Source organism: Ranitomeya imitator, chromosome 5, assembly GCF_032444005.1.
Source record: "Ranitomeya imitator isolate aRanImi1 chromosome 5, aRanImi1.pri, whole genome shotgun sequence".
NCBI lineage: Eukaryota > Metazoa > Chordata > Amphibia > Anura > Dendrobatidae > Ranitomeya > Ranitomeya imitator.
Genome location: NC_091286.1, coordinates 409594345 through 409600731, shown reverse-complemented (window position 1 = coordinate 409600731; position 6387 = coordinate 409594345).

The window sequence follows — 6387 nt, the reverse complement described above, 5'->3', positions numbered from 1 at the left end:
TGGGCTGGGGACCGGGGACCACTACTGAGGACCGGGGACCACTACTGAGGACCGGGGACAGGAGCAGGCGGTATGGTGGGGGGCTCGGGGGCTCTATTTCTCTCCCCTCTGATGTGCGATCACATCAGAGGGGAGAGAAATGCAAAGCATTTTTTTTTTTTTACAAACTATTTGCAGCGATCGCAATCCCGGGGGTCTGTAAAGACCCCTGGGATTGCGATCGCTCCAGGGGGTCTGCGATCGCTCCAGGGGGTCTGTAAAAACAGACCCCAATACACCGGGGGAAGCTAGGCTTTGGCGGGCGCATCTGCACATGCGCCCGCCATTTTGGAGCCCGGGCAGGAAGGAGGAGGGTCGGGGACCGGGGGGGCACCTTCTCCGGTACATAAGGTACCGTGGGGGGCTCGGGGGACCCTATTTCTCTCCCCTCTAATGTCCGATCACATTAGAGGGGAGAGAAACACAATACTAATCGCGTTTTTTTTTTTTTTTTTGCGATCGCCGGTAAACGGTTAATTACCGGCGATCGCAAAAGCGGGGTCGGTGAAAACCGACCCGAATCATGTTCTCTGGGGTCTCGGCTACCCCCGGCAGCCGAGACCCCGGAGAAAATCGGCCTCTGGGGGGCGCTATGTACTTTTTCCACAGCGCCGTTAATTAACGGCGCTGTGGCTTAAGTACCCTTAGCGGCCGCCGTTAAAAGGCGTATCGGCGGTCGCTAAGGGGTTAATGCATTATACAAGAGTCTATAGGAAAGAAACCTCTTTTAGTGTAATAGTTGCATTGCTTTGATTTGATTCATCTGTCTACCATGCAATTTGTAATGCACGAGGGCAATAATAAAATGTCAAGGTGAAAATTACAAAATATGTACGGATTCTTGAAATGGGAATTAACATATGCACTTTTATTATTACCATTTTATTCTTGGAATATTGTGCACATAATTGCATCTAACATATCATAGCACAACAAATAATATACAAAAATGAAGGGAGAAATGATCCAGCGGGAATAGAGCCTTTCTTTTAAAAGTAAAACTTTGCATTTATTCTAGTATAGAAAACTCCAAAAATACAGGCAATGTTGTATAAAACACTTTTAACAGGACCTACTAATTTCGACAATCTGTCTTACTAATGGCCAGAGAGGATTGTTTCTCCCTTCATTTTTGTACATGTGCAGCTGCTTCGACTGGATCTGTGGCTGGCTTCTGACAACACCACTTCTATTACACCCAACTATTTGGTGAGCTGATCTACCACTGTTTTTTTTCTCTTTAATTAAATAATATAGGCATTGTTTGTGAGTCTAGGGCTATTGCAATATTTATCTGCCCTTGAATATTTTGGCTAGTGAAGAAGGATAGAATTTATTTACTGCTGCTTCACTTGATATTAGTACATATAAAACCTTCTAATGTTATAGAAGCCCTCCTCCTCCCATCAAAATTAGTATCCTCTTAATATATTGCAATCATAATATTATATATTATGGTGTACTTACAATTACTCATTTTCCCCTTCTACACAGTTAATTATTCTCTTTTCCATTAGGTATTTGACATCAAGTGATTAAAAAATGAAACAGGAAATACATTTTCCCAGTATGAGTCATAAGTCGCTGCAAACGTCCCTGGAAGGGAGGAGAAATGGAGCAACTGGGTCAGGAGTTGAAGAAGGGAGTGATTCATGTAGGGAAAAGAGACTTCCTGTTTCTATATAAAGTAGAGAAAAGAGAAGAATTAGCTGGGTAGAAAGGCAGAATGAGCAATTGTAAGTACACAGTGCTATATAATATGATGATTGCAATACACTAAGAGTAAAAAAAACTTTGAAGGAATTAGCTGGGTAGAAAGGCAGAATGAGCAATTGTAAGTACACAGTGCTATATAATATGATGATTGCAATATACTAAGAGTAAAAAAAACTTTGAAGGGAGGAGTGCTTCTCTAAGAGTAGCTGAAAAAGGACCAGAGTAAGCTTTCATTTGGCAAACTCATGACCTTCAGATTGTTGGACTGTGTACGGTTTGGTTAAATTGGGCATGATTAACTTTTCTACAATAAATATATCACATTTAATAACAGTGTGAAATTAATATTAAAATTATAGCTGATAATAACTTGGAATACTCATTTAACCTTCTTGGTTCACAAAGGAGACAGATTACATTGAGGACATTTCTGTGTACATTGTAGACAGGAGATACTAGTATGTATATCAGTACAGGAAGTAGAGAGATAGCAGTGTGCATTAACAAGAAATGAGAGAACTGTGTACATTACAAGGAGAGTGAAACTGAGATTTTAACAATATAAACCAATGAAGAACTCCTATAGTTTTTGTATTTAACCCCTTCATGACCGGGGGATTTTTCGTTTTTCCGTGTTCGTTTTTCGCTCCCCTCCTTCCCAGAGCCATAACTTTTTTATTTTTCCGTCAATTTGGCCATATGAGGGCTTATTTTTTGCGGGACGAGTTGTACTTTTGAACGACATAATTGGTTTTAGCATGTCGTGTACTAGAAAACGGGAAAAAAATTCCAAGTGCGGTGAAATTGCAAAAAAAGTGCAATCCCACATTGGTTTTTTGTTTGGCTTTTTTGCTAGGTTCACTAAATGCTAAAAATGACCTGCCATTATGATTCTCCAGGTCATTACGAGTTCATAGACACCAAACATGACTAGGTTATTTTTTATCTAAGTGGTGAAAAAAAATTCCAAACTTTGCTAAAAAAAAAAAAAAAAATTGCGCCATTTTCCGATACTCGTAGCGTCTCCATTTTTCATCATCTGGGGTCGGTTGAGGGCTTATTTTTTGCGTGCCGAGATGACGTTTTTAATGATAGCATTTCGGTGCAGATACGTTCTTTTGATCGCCCGTTATTGCATTTTAATGCAATGTCGCGGTGACCAAAAAAACATAATTCTGGCGTTTCGAATTTTTTTCCCGCTACGCTGTTTAGCGATCAGGTTAATACTTTTTTTTAATTGATAGATCGGGCGATTCTGAGCGCGGCGATACCAAATATGCGTAGATTTGATTTTTTTTTATTGATTTATTTTGATTGGGGCGAAAGGGGGGTGATTTAAACTTTTATGTTTTTTTTATTTTTTTCACATTTTTTTAAACTTTTTTTTTAACTTTTGCCATGCTTCAATAGCCTCCATAAGAGGCTAGAAGCAGGCATAGCACGATCGGCTCTGCTACATAGCAGCGATCTGCTGATCGCTGCTATGTAGCAGAATTGCACGTGTGCTGTGAGCGCCGACCACAGGGTGGCGCTCACAGCGACGGGCAATCAGTAACCATAGAGGTCTCAAGGACCTTTATGGTTACCATTCACAAGCATCGCCGACCCCCGATCATGTGACGGGGGTCGGCGATGACGTCATTTCCGGCCGCCCGGCCGGAAGCGGTAGTTAAATGCCGCTGTCTGCGTTTGACAGCGGCATTTAACTAGTTAATAGGTGCGGGCAGATAGCGATTCTGCCCGCGCCTATTACGGGCACATGTCAACTGTTCAAAACAGCTGACATGTCCCGGCTTTGGTGCGGGCTCACCGCGGAGCCCTGCATCAAAGCAGGAGAGCCGGCATCGGACGGTATAGTACGTCCGATGCCGGTAAGGGGTTAACTAACTGTGTGTCAATTCATTAGTGGATAAAAAGGTATATACTTCTCTTCGAATAATAGCCACAACCAAAACTAGATAAAAGCTGTGCAAACATAAGGAAAAAAAAAATCGAAGAACCAGAAATTCATCCAAATATATAAAATGTTTAAAAAAAAACCTCAAAGTATACCACATATCCCAAAGAGAACATAGTAGGTCATGGAGCCCGGTCATATAGAGTTGTATGATATGGAACATTGAATATGTGCTTTCATTGATTATACTGGTGTTTTATAAGTAAAAAGCAGTTTTCTTGAATCCCAGAAGAAAAGCACAATGAATGGAGCATGGGAAAGATAAGCCCTTGAGATAAGGTTGCAAATGAACGGTACAAACTAATCCCCAAGTCATGATTATACTGTTACAATTCCTAGTTCAATAAACAGTAATTGCAGGTTTGGGATTTTCGTGGCTCTACTCCATGAGCGCAAATCATCTCTTTCCACATTAATACTCAGTTTCTACAATTTCTCACAAGTAAGAAGATGATTTAAAGTATAAGTGACAAAGATGTTACAGGTTTCTCAGTAGCAGTACTCATTTTTAGGCAGTTCATATAGCTGAAAATGAGGAGTCCACATTGTAGGTTTAACATGGATGTAACTTTAAAAAGCCTTCTGCCTTTTTGGTTTACAAGCTGAAGTACCGTCAAAATCTTCACAGATTAGTAGCAATGAATATAAGTATGAATATATCAAAAAATTCTTTGAACCTAGCATTTTTTGGGGCTGTACCATAAAATAAAAAAATCAAGATATTTCATAATCTACTACTGTTCTGTCTTCCTCCACGTAGGATGCTGTGTGGATTCCAACATACGGCTAAACCATCATCCACATCCCAGTAAACAGACTGTGTTGATGCTTAAGTCTTATTTATTAGGGTGATGATAACCAAAACTATAACGTTGAACAACAATGGTGGACAGTATTCATAGTAGATGATCGAATAGTGAATGATGTTGATGTACAAAGTGGATGTTCAGTGAATAATCATAGTGGATGACTGATCATAGTGGATGACTGATCATAGTGGATGACTGGTGAAAAACTGTAAAGAATAACAGCATTTCAGTATAAGCACATACAGGGTGCAATCACATAAATAACTGGGACATTACAGCAGAAATTATACAGAGTGCATTACACAGTAATTCTGCAGCACTGCCCTATTCTATACAAAGATGCATCTATCTAAATGCAGAGTACACATTAACCTAACTGCAAGCTGCAAAGCACAATCTGCCTAACTATATTTGACTATAGGAGCTGCATAAGGCTTAAATACTAACACAAACATAAGATGCATTAAACCTTTATAAACATACCGAGATCCGTTAGGACAGGGGTAAGAAAGTAAGCGAGACAGAAGCACGTGTGCCTCTCTTCAGACCAGAGGAAAATGGCTACTGAAGCTTGTCTTCCACAAAAAGAATGAGGGCGGAACTTACCCAGAAGACATTGCTGTTCTGAGTGAAAGGTTGGTAAACAACATGAAAAGTAGGCAACTGATGACCTCCAGTGGCCACAACTTGAATTACAAGATAATTAACTTTCTGCACAATAAGATGGGCAGAACAACTACCATTGGGTCACGTTAGAGTTATTTGAGTACGTATGTCAGTGTGCTGTCAGTGTGACACATATGGAGTGAAGTACAGCTTAGAAATTAAAGAGTGTTTTGTATTAAAGATGTTCGAAGATAGAGATAGTTAGCAATGTGGAATATAGATAGATAGATAGAAAGATGTCAGTGTGACATATGAACAGTGCACTGTGTGTGTAGTTTTCCATACTTGTATTTATTGAATGAATAAATAATAAATCTTTATTTATATAGCACTAACATATTCCGTGGCGCTTTACAATTCAACAGTTCATATACAAGTAATAATAACAATGTTAAAGATAATACAATAATTAAAGAAAAGATAGCGATGACCCTGCCCGTAAGAGCTTTCAATCTACAATGAGGTGGGGGGATAGGAAGACACAAAATACAGGGGCTTATTTGCCATGATGGTCCAGCCATCTTGAGGAACTGGAGGTAGATAAAGGCTGCATGAGGTTGTCACCAGACAGTATGTGTGGTGCTTTTCAGTGCAGTGCAGTTTGATGGAACATAATAAGCCATTCTAAACAGATGTGTTTTTAAAATTGTAACGTTGTGGATAGTCCTGATTTCTTGGGGTAGCGCATTCCAGAGGATTGGTGCAACTCGTGAGAAGTCTTGGAGGCAGGAGTGGGAGGTACGGATTAGTGCGGATTTTAGTTGAAAGACACTTGCAGAGCGTTACAAGCGGTTAGGTCGATGAACAGAAATGAGAGAGGAAATGTAGGGGGGTGTCGCACTGTAGAAAGCTTTGTGGGTGAGAACAAGCAGTTTAAATTGTTCCTATAATGTATGGCAGCCAGTGCAATGATTATCAGACACCGCCATTACTAATCCCATAGTCAAAAGAAAGAAACATACACACCCAGAGAAAAGTTCTTTAGTTGTAAAAAGCACTCCCTCACCCTTGTTTACCCATATATTACTAATAATCTAAAAAGGAAAAATAGAACTTGGCACTCCTTTTCAATGCTGAAATAATATATTTATTGCACAAATAGATAAAACAGAAAGATCCACATAAAAAAGCGTTGACGTTTCGGCCTAATCGGCCGTCCTCAGAACTAAAATATAACATATAAATAGATATAATTACTAC